Source organism: Amblyomma maculatum, chromosome 1 (genome assembly GCF_055883805.1).
Source record: "Amblyomma maculatum isolate TAMU_Amacu chromosome 1, ASM5588380v1, whole genome shotgun sequence".
Lineage (NCBI taxonomy): Eukaryota > Metazoa > Arthropoda > Arachnida > Ixodida > Ixodidae > Amblyomma > Amblyomma maculatum.
The window spans coordinates 44929785-44942531 of record NC_139344.1 but is presented as its reverse complement, the minus strand read 5'-3'; the positions used below and the strand labels follow the sequence as shown (position 1 = coordinate 44942531).

At 46.6% G+C, this 12747-nt stretch overlaps 1 pseudogene; it reads left to right on the top strand.

Moving 5' to 3' along the window:
• The window catches only part of LOC146202253 (uncharacterized), a 43330-nt pseudogene that overhangs the window by 3572 nt on the left and 27011 nt on the right, over window positions 1-12747 (top strand).

Below are 12747 nucleotides of genomic sequence, written 5' to 3'. Positions count from 1 at the left end.
TAAATAACCAAGTCTTTATTTTTATTTTGAGACTCTATCGTCAGAATCAAGCCGCCAGTATCAAAGGTGATCCATATTTTAACATTTTCTAAAGCCAGCTACGAGGTTCCAAGTAAGGCACGTCAAAAATACACACATCAAATCTGGTTTTGTTCGCTTTCTCGTGTTTCATATTTATAGAATGGCATCGCTCATATTTCATCTGCATCAAATAAAGACACTGCTTGTGTATTTGATGGTGTAGGAGAATTTGCATTATTTTGGCGACGCTATCACACAAAACAGTGTCATGTTAAAAGTATGCGCCGCGCAAGAAAACCCACTCAACAAGCTACGGCATTCGTCTGCAGACTCGTTTGTGTCTGCGATGAGGGCCGATTGTCGGACGACGCTGTTTCCCCAGTTCTTCAAGTGTATTCCGTTAAAATGCTCACTTTTGGCCCGCAGTAACTGAGTTGCTTTGCCAAAAAAATTTAAAGACTGGGCTCATCTTTGATTTTGACGGCCTACCATGCCCCCCCCCCCCCCCCGGACACGATGGTAACGTTGCTATGGAGACGGCAAGAACGCTAGACAATGAGAATTAAGATTCGTATCTCACGTGCCCTCCATGGCGCAGTTGGTTAACTCCCTTGGCTGGTGATTAGATCGTTAGGAGTGCGATTTCCAGCGGAGGACGATTTTTACTAAATGTTTAATTCATGTCTGGGTTGTTATGTGGCTTGTGTTAGATTGGCTTTGGATCTATCTCGTTTGACACACCTCAGCGGACACCACTCGTGAGCCAAGAAAGGTTTTCGCTTTAATACAATGTCTCACTCACACAGTACAATATGGGAACCTATACACGAAGGCCTTGATGGAAACGAGGCGTCGAAGGCTCTAACGCGAACTCTCTCAAGCCGGGCGGATTGCATCCCTACCTCACGTACCCTCAGTGGACCGTATGGTGACAGGCTAGAGCCTAGCAAAACACATTTTTCGCCATCACGTCAAGAACTATTCTCCTCGGACGCTTGAATGAGAACGCAGACTAATTTTCTAATCTTGGCGCTCCAAACAAGATTAGTCCCACAAAATACCCTAGCTATTGTCCTGGGTATGGAGCAAGGAACGATATGGTATGGAACGATCTGCGAAATCTCCTAAAATGCCAGGACAAACCGGATAGCAATTTAATATTGCCACACCCGACACACGAGCATCGGAAGGCGACCCTGACCAGCGACCAACCTAGACCAGCAAGCCTGGATCATCCAGCTACTGTCCGCAAATCAGCTGCCGACAACGGAACTCTGAACAAGTGGCACCGACCATCTAGCTTCTGCAAATTATTATCTTTCATTATCTCTCTCTCTCTCTCTCTCTCTCTCTCTCTCTCTCTCTCTCTCTCTCTCTCTCTCTCTATCTTATCATCCAGGACTGTTTCCGCCGCTAAACATTAGCTCCAGTCCCCGTTTTAAGACACTACATTGTGTGAGACAGGAAACAAAGCTGCAGCACTCCCTTAGCGCACCGTCTCTTGGAAGAAGGCAGCAGAGCAGGTAACAACGCTAATGATGCAGCTAACAAAGTCCATTCATAAATAACAAGCACGAAATCGGCAAGGATTAGGGCGTCAATGTACGCCAGAAAGTGAAAGATCTGATTGACTTTATCCAGGACGACGAGATGCTACGCAAGGAGCGCAAGAAGGCGAAGAAGGCTAAGGACAAGTACATTGGCTTGTCCGGCGAGTCTCTGGGCTTCCGATACAGCGACCGTAACAAGTTCGATGACATGGACCACGGGCCGCGGCTGGGCCGTCGGCACAGCTTCGAAGACTCGCCCGACAACAGCAACGACGAAGAGCGCGACGAACGGCCTGGTGGAGGCGTGACGTACCGCGACGAGTCGAGGACTCCTAGTTGGAAGCCGCAAGCTAAGAAGCTGGACATGGGCGCCGCCGCGAACTACGGTCGTGAGGCCTCACCGCCTGCAAGCCCGGCTGCCACCACGGCGCCGGCGCCGAGTGTGCCGGCAGCTGACATGCTGAGTGACATTGTTAGCAGGCCTACCGCAAACGGCGACTTCGCCGACTTCGCCGACTTCAGCCAATTCCAGAGCGCAACGGACGAGTTTACGGACTTTGCGTCCTTCACACCGACGAGCAGCATTCCTAGCGGCCTGATTGACCTGCCCGGGCAGGCGACCAATGTGCAGCCCAGCTTGCAATTTAAGCCTCGCCGGCTCCGCCCGTTCTGCACTGTGTGCAGCCGAGTCTGCATACGAGTCCCATCTCCCAGCCTGTCCTGCAGGCTAGTCCCCTGGCTGGCCTACAGCCAGTAGTGTCGGCCAGCCCGCTACCAGGCATACAGCAGACCAGCCCCTTGACTCCACTACAAACAAGCCCCCTTGTCACTGGCCTGCAGTCGCCACCAGCTGGAATGATGGGCCTCCCAATGGGCTAGCCACAACCAGCCGCCTTCCACACGGGATACCACCTTCCGCCACAGGCTGGCCTTGCCCAGCCTGTGGCCTTGCAATGGCTACCAGGTCTTGTCCGGCAGCCCAGCCCTGGTTACACACCTTTGACACCGAGCCCTGCCAGTGAAGCATCATCTGCACTTGGAGGACCAATAGGTGGCCAAGCACCACCAGGAAAGTGTGGAAAAACGTGGGTGGACTCTGGTAGCATTAACATCAGTGGGGACAACCTGCGGGAGGTGGTTTGTTCGAAACCCGCCACCAGACACCCACCGGTAATAATGGGTACAAGCGTCCCCCGGCCTGGCGCCCGGCTCTCACAGGGGTGTGCGCTTGGAAGAGGCTCCGCAAACCGCGCTGCGCTCCTTCTGGGGCAAAATAGTTTTGAACACCTCAGCCTGCAAAGGGTTTTCGAGTTACCGTGTACATACAATACATGATAGAATATTATATGTACAAACGAGTGGTGTATGCATAAGTTGGAGAGTTGCACCTGTTCTGAGCGATGTGTAACTAGCCGCATGTGACAGGAGTCTGACGGCTATGAAAGATAAAGGCATTGTAAAGATTTTTCGTTACGTTGACGACGTTTTGGCATTGTGTGATTTAGAGAAAGGAAAGGCGACTGACCAACTAAAAGACATAGCACTGGGTGTGTTTGAAGAAAGTTGCCCTGATCTAAGATTCACCTGGGAGTTTCCAAAGGAAGGTGTCTTGCGCTTCCTGGATTTGAGTCTCGAATTTTTACCAGAATACTTATGTTGGACTTACCAGCCCAGAGCGAACAAGCAGTTTCTTTCGTATACCTCCCAGCATTCAAAGACAGTAAAAAGAGGTGTTGCGAAGGCTGCATTCACGTCGGCTCTCAACAAATCATGCCACCACCATGTAAGAACAAGTTTCCTAAGCCACTCTGAGAGGCTACTGGAAGCACAGTATCCTGAATATTTGCTGTGTAGCATAATAGAAAGCATTGCCCTGCCGATCAAGCGGAGGATTTGAAAAGAAGACCTTACTCAAAGAAATAAGTGGTCAGTACTATATATTCATGGCTTCACCTATAATTTGATAAAGATTGGTCAAAGACACGGCATCCGAGTTATTCCAACGGCACCAAACAGAGCTGAAGGGATGTGTGTGCGGGTTAACAACCAGGACTTCAACTCTGGATGCAAAACTTCGCACCGGACTAGGTACTCCAAGTGTATTCAGGGGATTGTTTATGAGATTTCCTTGCAATATGGAAATAAATATAATGGACAGACAGGAAGATGTATCAATTACAGGATTAGAGAGCACTCTATGGCAATATCGGACAAGTCTGGCACTAATCTCGCAGTGCACTGCAAAGACTGCGTTGTTTGTAGAGACCAAAAAGGTCCAGCTGACCGTCACAATGTTACGGTTATGAAAAGGATGAAGGATAAGTTAGCAAGGAAATTTTATGAAGCATATGCAATCAGTGACTCGGGAGACAAATGTGTTAGTATGCCTTCAGTGGTATTGTTGAAGAAGGAATTAGAATTTCTGCGCAAACCGGCAGGACGTTAAAAACATGGAAGAAGTTGGATGCAGACGTGAAGCGAATGGAGAAGATGTGCGGGTTCTGGTCAATATAGTTGTCAGTGCAGCGTTGTCCTTGTGTTTGTGTGTGCTTCTTATGTTTTGTGTTGTTACCTGCTCTACTGTCTTCTTCCAAGAGATGTGTGACCAACTAGCTCAACGTTCAACTCTATTATAGCGCACCTTATTGCGACTTCCACCTTCATTTCTTGTCTTCGAAAAGCGATCATTTTTTCTGGGCACGAAGTTGCCCTACCATTCTGTTCAGTGGGAATTCTAACTGTAACCGGTATCACTGACTTCGTGAAAACAACTCTGGACACCTCAAAAAAACTTTAGAGAAGCCGCGTGCACAACCTTAGACGCTGTGCCACGCATGGATAACACAATGGTAGCCGAAAGTTGATGCAAGATTAAACAAATCGAAGCCAATTTTCATAACATTCGGATAACAGGACAGTGATTCGAGTGCTATTATCAAAATTTTGAGAGCATGCGCTATGTGGTGGCAGGCAGTGTTTTGGATAAATGAGGTACTACAAAAAGCAACAAAGACGCACGCGTCACAATTAATTTACTAACGAGGCTTGAAGGATTTTTGGCTGCGAGGATGAGGAATTACGCATGCGTACATAGCAAACAAGCAGCTGCTAGCGCTATAGACATTATCAAGTTTGCTGCTTTCGGGAAAAGTTGCGTGAGCTCTGAACTACGAATCATCTACGAATAAGTTCAAGGTGTGTTGAAGGACGGAAGTGGATGTACTAAGAATGCCTTAAGAAATACACAACCTCTACTGCCTTTACGCTACTCGGAGCTTAATTTCATTCACGTAGTGTGCCGTTTAAAAAAAAAAATACTTTAGGCGATTCCAGAACGTGGCAAAGAAACGAAATAGGAATTGGTAGTGGGAAGTTGCAAAACATAACTGTTGTCGGGCTAATGATTGCGTGATTCCATGATTGACTATTCTAATAAATATAGACATAAAATGAAGCATCTGCATGACGCTATTCAATGAGGCACGTATAATTCAGGTTGCGCTATTGAACTCGACTAGTAGTCGTTGACAGAACGATATTATAAGAGGTCAGAAAAGGAAAACTGCCAATGTCAAACCTTTCAGATTTGCCTAGTTTAAAACTGGCCAGAATGCAACGTAAAGCATTACACACCTTATGAATTATTTTTCATGTAGACGAATTGATTCATAATGCAATACCGACAAAGTTTGAATAAAAATTAGTAGTTGCAGTACAGACAATCTGAAAAGTTCTTTTTTTTTTCCTGATAAAACCAGCCGATATACTATCACAAGCAAATCTACAAAAAAAAAAAAAGAACGGATATTTGGGTTCTAGTTTATGCCTTCTCCCTGCAGGCCACCAGATATCACTACAGTGATTCGTTGTGAATCTCGAAATTATCTGGAATATATATATATATACTGTCTGGAAGGGTATAAGCACAAAAGTGATTAATTTGTATTCAATCAATATATCCGCAGTACATTGCGATAGTGGTCTTTACTATGACTTAGCAAACAATAATAGAGACTGAAATAGAAAGATTAAGGGAGTATTTTTTTTTTTTTAATTTTCGCTAGGTAGACATATTACCTGTACATTGTGAATTGCAGCAGGGTGCAGAACAGGAGTGCTAGAAACCAAGACACAAAGAGCACACTGAAAAACGGGTATGCGCTAGCCCTGTTTTTCAGTGTGTTCCTTGTGTCCTGGTTTCTTGCGTTCCTGTTCTGCACGATGCTTCACCGACTCGCCCACACGAAGGTATTAATCGATGCAGCAGGGTTCCACTGCAATAATGCTTTACGTCCCTGCTATCAAATCCCGTGCTTGTATTTCGGCACTTTCGGCAGCCTTTTCTTGCAAATGACCGGACCGCGCTAGTTCTGTTGGCTTGCGTTTTCTGAAAGGCGAATGCGCGCTGATCTTCGTGATACGACAATTGAAAACTGCGTCACATAGTGCAGCTGAAGCCCTGAAAGCTGTCACAGCACTTAACATCTCACTCCCGCCTCTGCTTAAATCCAAAACAGGCCACAGATTATATTTAAGCGTCTCTAAGTACCCTTGTTTGCGATGTGTTTCTAGAAATCGTGTGCGCATTCCGTCCCCTTTGAGCGATTGCGCGAAGTAAGCGCTTGCATTCATTTCTGCGGGCGTTGTCTTCCCTTCAGGGTATGCTATATATTTCGTCTTTCCACCAGGTAGCGTGAGAGCGTCAAAGGTTGTTTATGTAGAGTGGTTCGCGGAGGCGCTCCGATTGCAACCGCTTTCATAATTACCAGCTTATGCCTTCGAGCTGGAATTGACTACAAGTCGGTAGAAGCCATCACACGAGCAAAACGATCGTCGATAGGCGCTCTCGGCGCGTAAAAGAAGAGTCCTTGGAGAGCTGAAAAATCCGCTTGAAAGTCACGACTGAATATTTTTTCTTCCTCGGTATCGGCCAGTGGCTTCGAAGAGGGCGTGGTTCCACGCAGCTGCCAGACGCGGCCTCCGACGTATGGTCTGGATAGACGGCTATCTGTTCATGTCCAGAAGCTTGTAAAAAAACAATGCGGAGAGTATCGCTGGCCGTTAAAACTTTCTCATGAACATGACTGGGGTGCTGCTGCTTTCTCTTTCTCTCGAAATACACTGGCTGTGATACGACGACCGAAGGTCGTCTTTCTCTGTCTGCCGGTCGCGGACGTAAATCACTTTTTTTTTTTTTTTTTTGGCAGCTATAGAGGGCTACGACGCTCAGGTAAGCATGTTTCAGGAGCTCAGACGAGGAAAGGGGGGTAAGTGCAAACTCGAAGAGAGGAAAACCCATCTTTTTCCCGCCTACGTATCATCTATTTGGGACACATCGTTAACTCTCACGCGACAGCAAGGTGAGTATGGGAAGGGCAAAGTGCTGCTGTCACCCCGGCTGCTCCCGGCCGCCAAATGGTTCTAGTACAGGAGGTCGCGCTACATTTGCCACTAGTTACCGCACTGAATGAGCAGATGCTGAGTTCACGATTTGTGGCTACATGCTGTGAGCGAAGCATAGCCTGTAGCCGCATGCTATGTGGCTACAGGCTATGAGCGAAGGAGCTGGAAAAGCTCCACGAATGCGTAGATGCACTTACTTTTTCTGTGAGCATAACAAACAACTCGTGAGGATATATAAAGTGAGAAAAGAATCTTCCTGTAATAAAATAAATGTACCATAAATGCTACCTTGTCCCTTTCGTCGTTTTTTACGCGGTTGGCTTTAAAATGTTTTTTTTTTTTTTCATAAACCGTGTAGCCCATTAGTATACTAGTATATAGTTGGCGACGGTTTTGCAGCTGCAGTTTTACAGTGAGAATTACACGGCCTTCGATCGAAAGTGAAGATCAGCGCGTCGCATTAACTTATCCGACAACAGCGTAGCACAGATAAAGGGAAGATTGCACATACAGCACTCCTGAAATGTCCAGCTTTTAGCTTATTTAGCTTAGTGTAATGTGCTGCCACGGATTTACGGTCGTTCTTCATTAGGCTCTAGTTGGTTTTTTGGTACTTGCGAAACTGGCGGGGGGTAGTCCTGTAGTGGTGATGGGAGTTGTTTATTTCAATAAAAAAGAAGAAAAATTAGGGGCACGCTTAAGCTTCGCCTTAAGAGTAGACGCGAAGCGCCTTTAGCACCGCCTGTTCATTGCGTGAATTAAAAAAAAATTATTGTTCAGATAATTTCAATTTTAAAATTATTATTACTGTAACATCAGTGCCCATTCCAAACTAACGTTAGTAATTCACACGCACCAAAACGCGTACATTATGTGCCCATCTAACGCTTCGTACCAACCACCTTTCGTAGCCAGCAAAGAACCTAAGGACGTACCAAACATCTGTGTTCTTTGCTGGCTGTGCTGGGTTTATGATAAAGCAGGTGATAAAAAGAGCCCTTCATGATCTCGTCACACATGGTGTACTAGATGGTAAACTCCACTGTATGGGTGGTCACTAAGAAATTATTTGCAATGCTCTAGCTACAATCACGTCCCTTGGCCGCCATCTTAAATCCGATAGCGACGGAGAAACGGACGAGAAACTGGCAAATGTAAGTAGCAAGAGCTATACGCTCTTGATAGAAAGGGAATTTGAAAGTCCGGGGAACAAAGACAGGCGGGATACCAAGAAAGAATGTGGTAGAGCTGTTCCATATACAAAGCCACAGTCCCTCACATTCGTACAAATAACGAAGCAGACGCGCACAGGCGTCCTGTCACTGTTTTGCACAGCGCGCGGATCGTCACTATACAAAATCACGTACACGCGCATATCTCTATACACACTTCAGTCAAGTAGTAGGCATGTCGTTCCCTAGAACATTGAATCACGCGCGCTGCTCACTGTCATTTGTAAGCATGCAGTGGAAGCGGAGCGTCCCCTCACTGCACGACTACCTGTCCCCTTGGGCGGGCGCCGAAAAGAAGTGGGCTGCAAAGCGAGAAGCGGAGCTGTCGACGAACTATATGGCAGGTAGGTCCGCAGTTAATGTGTTTTAACGGGCTGGTATGCATCACGCGTAAGTTATACGTTCGCAAAAGTCAAGGATGGTCGATGATAAGGGTTGCACTTGTCCATTTCTCTCTCCGTTCTGGGTTTTTCTGTTCGGCTACAACTTCCCAAAATACGCAACCACCAAGCCCAAGTTAATTTCAGACTCCCTTCCCTTTGTCATACACCCAGTGTGTGGGGTATTTATCGTGCTTGGTTTACAAAAAATTGAGTTGGATAACCAGCGCCCTGCCTATGCGGCGTGTATCCCTTCGTCCACGTCCTTTAGCTGTTTTTTTTTTTTTTTTCATTAATTAGCCGTGCACCAACTAGCCCGGACAGAAATCCTGATTGAAGCCCAAGTTTCACTGTTATGAGAGTGAAACCTGTCGAATGTATATTACGTGGAGTGAAATAAATTGGTAAAAGTTAATTCACTTTGCTGTTCGCGTATTTTACCAGCTCCCAGGGAAGTTCAATTCGTTCGCCCTTTATGTTCCCCTGTTCCGGTAACACCGTTGCAAAATATCAGAGTCAATGTTTCGGTCTTCGCTTTGTCTTCGTGTAATCTAGGTAATCCAGCAATGTTTACCGTAAATAGTTAAACTTCAATTTACTAGGACATTTCCCTCGTATATGTTCCATGATCCGAGCTGAGTCAGTAAATGGATGGAACATGACAGCGCAATTCTTTGCATAACTGTGTTGTTGCCCAGTCTCGTGGACGCTTGTAATTGACTGCAATTTCGTTACGACCTAATGGAGCTTTCTTTTCCGCTTGTATTTCTGTTTTCAATGCTCTGTATCGGCAATATTCTAACATGCCCACAGTGAAACTTGAAGGCTCTATTTTAGTGGCGACATTGTCGCAACAGGTTCAACACAAGGGGAGAATCAACGCTTTTCGAGCATGTTTGAAGGCACTTTGGTGAAACATCTGTATCGTGACACGGGCTGTTCCTTTTTTACTTGCAATGCAATAGGTGCAGAAATATGACCATCCTCCGCTCCCGCACGCCCTCCTTCTGCACGAAAACGCAGTTCGCGCTCGAAGCAGTTCGCGCTACGTGAAATTGAGCAACATGTGAGGGAGAGCTATTGGGGCTCTGGACTGATGTCCCCACTCCCAGTCCTACAATATTTACTCACATTTCAGGAAATAAATGTTTTTCACTCACTCGAGCAACACGGGCACAAAACAGATGGAGTGAATCCATGTCCTGCCTTCACCCTCTTCCGTCTGTGCGTCGGACGCTTGCCTGGATTCTGCAAGCTGAAAATTCTGACCGCAGAAACGAGCTTGGCCTCTTAGGCAACGTTTTTCTGTGTGTATTAAATTGAAAAAGTAAAAGAAGAAAGCGTAGAAGAAAAAAAAAAATAGCTGGTTGTTTAACTTTCGTTAACCCTGGAGGGAAGCGAAAGATTTAAAGTATGTGATCATTGCATACATTCCCCTTTTGATGTTTACAAAGACAGAACACTGGTTGTTCACATTTCTCGGCAGTTGCTTCAGCATCTGGTCAGTATCCACAGGCACGTTCCCCTAGTCTCACTCACCAGACTCAAGTCGTTCTTGGGTCATAGTCGTTCACAAACGCCACACACGGCCGAACGGGTTGTTTGTATATCAGCGGTGAAACTCTCTTGTTGCAGACTCGAACTGGCTCACCGTCTCGCTCGGCACAATCTCAATTTCTTGAGCCAATGTAGGAGATACTTCTCACTAGGCTTCACTTGAAAATGTCGATATTTGAAGCACTTCTTCTTGGATTCATACTTTTTGTGCTTTTCTAGCCGTATATATCGCTTCACTTCTGTTTCTTCAGCACGACGTTTCCGACGAGCCTCGGCGTTGCGCTTCAACCCTAACTGTTGCCGAGCTGCTACGGCAGAGTGTTTTTCCTCCATGACGAATGTATAGCTCTGCCCGCAGGCGACAACGCGTTGTTTTATGTACGTTCCTTGGTATGAGGTCAAAGCTACAACCATGCCACCTTAGTTGTCACTGGCTGTGACAAAACACTTTGTTTACCCTATCTCTCGATATATCACTTAGCATGACGCGGCCACCCCCCACACCCTCCCCTGACCGTTCACCTTAACCATGGTGGTCATGTGAGTCACGTCACTTCTCTGTAAGGCAACTGTTATAAGCTTTGAACAGAAAACTTCACTACGCCAGCTTTTCAAGCCGTCAGCGTGCGCCGGAAGACCGCCGTACGATCGTTTTTGGAGGCGCTGCGACCATCCGCCTTCCGCCAGCTGGCGGATGCGCCTTTTCTTTCTTATAAACTAATTTACAATTGAAGCGCAGCGTTTACTACGCTAAGTAGAGCCGGTCTTCGCGTAGCACCAAATCTGACCTTCAAGTGGCCTTGACCTAATGAAGTGTGGGTGTCCAACGAAGTATACTGCGCTTTCCTTTCCCCAAAACCTAATGTACCGAAGTACAAGGCTGCATTTCGGTGGAGGCCGAACGAAGAGGCGTCCGTGTGCTGTGCGATGTCAGTGCACGTTAAAGATCCCCAGGTGGTCTAAATTACTCCGTAGTCCTCCACTACGACACCCCTTTTTCTCCTTCCGCTTTCACTGCAAACTTTCTCCCTTCCCTTCAGGTCTCCAATTAAAAAGTGGAACAGATACTGCGTCTTTCTTCTGTGAACCAACTGCGCCAACGCTGCGGGGCATACTATAGCACCTCTCAACTTGATGAGTGTGTCAGCGATATCAATAGCTGACTATCACGTACTAGAACTATGCCTATGATTTTTCACTCACAACGATAATATCCTAATCACGATAACAACTGTAGTGAAAACTTAGAAGGCTATGATTTTTGTGCGCACTGGCACACTAGTCTATGCTAATTTTTTTTCTCGCTCAGAGGAAACATAGATCTATTTGGCGCAGCCATGCGCGTGTTTTAGCATGGCATCTAGATGTACTTGGGATATTACTGGCACTGCAGTATTAACAGCGCACTCAAATAACAATCCCGATGTGGCGATAATAGATTACTATGTATTATTGAAGGTGGAATTGAAGAAACAACCCCGTAACCTGCGGCACAAAGTAAAGAGGTCGCATACAACAGCACAGTTCCGGGCCTCAATGAAGTAACTGCGAAGGTACGGAAGGAGGTGTGGTTCTGCTTGCAGCGGGAACGTCGCATTCTTGGCGAGCGAAGGTTCTCGAAGATTTGGTGCGGGCCGTCTGTGATCTTCTCGGTTAAGGGTGGAATACTCTCTGTGTCGCTATGATTCTATTACAGGGAATGGTCGTCCTTAGTGGCACTCGTTGCGTTGTCATGAAGGTCCGCCTCGTTGGCTCAATGCCACGATGGCGCTGCAGGTCGTCTGTGCGTAAGCTGCCACTCACTTTTGTGGGGGCATCGCGCGGCGGCCCCCTTGTCCGGGTAGGACCCTCACCTCGAACTAAAACGTTCTCCCAGATCCCACTTGTCCCTAAAGGAGGGGGGGGGGGGGGGGGGGGGGGGGGCTTGCCGGAGGTGTTGAATGGATGATTATGGGCTGATGAGTTATGTGTGACTCTGAGGCATGGCACTTCCATATGTCATTCCCCCTCCCCATCTGACAACGGCAAAGAGGCTCTACAAGACACTGAAATAACAACACAATTTGTATGTGGCGATAAAAGATCACTTTGTATTCTTGACTGGTGGACAGCAGCCATCAGGAACAACCCAGTACAGCACACAAAGCAAAGGATTACTGAGCATTCCGCCGGTCCCACTGCTGCCTTGCCCACTGGTGAAGATCGAAGGCGCTATTCAGTTTGAAGATTCCGTGTAACACACGTGATTTGAGGTCACCGCTGATAGGCACGATATATATTATATATATATATATATATATATATATGAAGGAAAGAAGCCAACAGTCGGCGAGGCCAAGGAAAGCATTGGGGATTGTAATTTGTCTTTTTTTTTTATTTTTAATTTTTACTTCGATAATCACATAAATTGTATACAGACAACATTAATACCCAAGAAAGTAGCAGGGGGGACAGCGGCCGATGTAGCTCAGTTGGAAGAGCACCGGACGCGATATTCGGAGGTCGTGGGTTCGGATCCCACCATCGGCACGTTGTTTTTTCTTCTACTTTGTGTTTAATTATCTTTCCCCTGAACAGATTACATTACTAATTTATGTGATTATC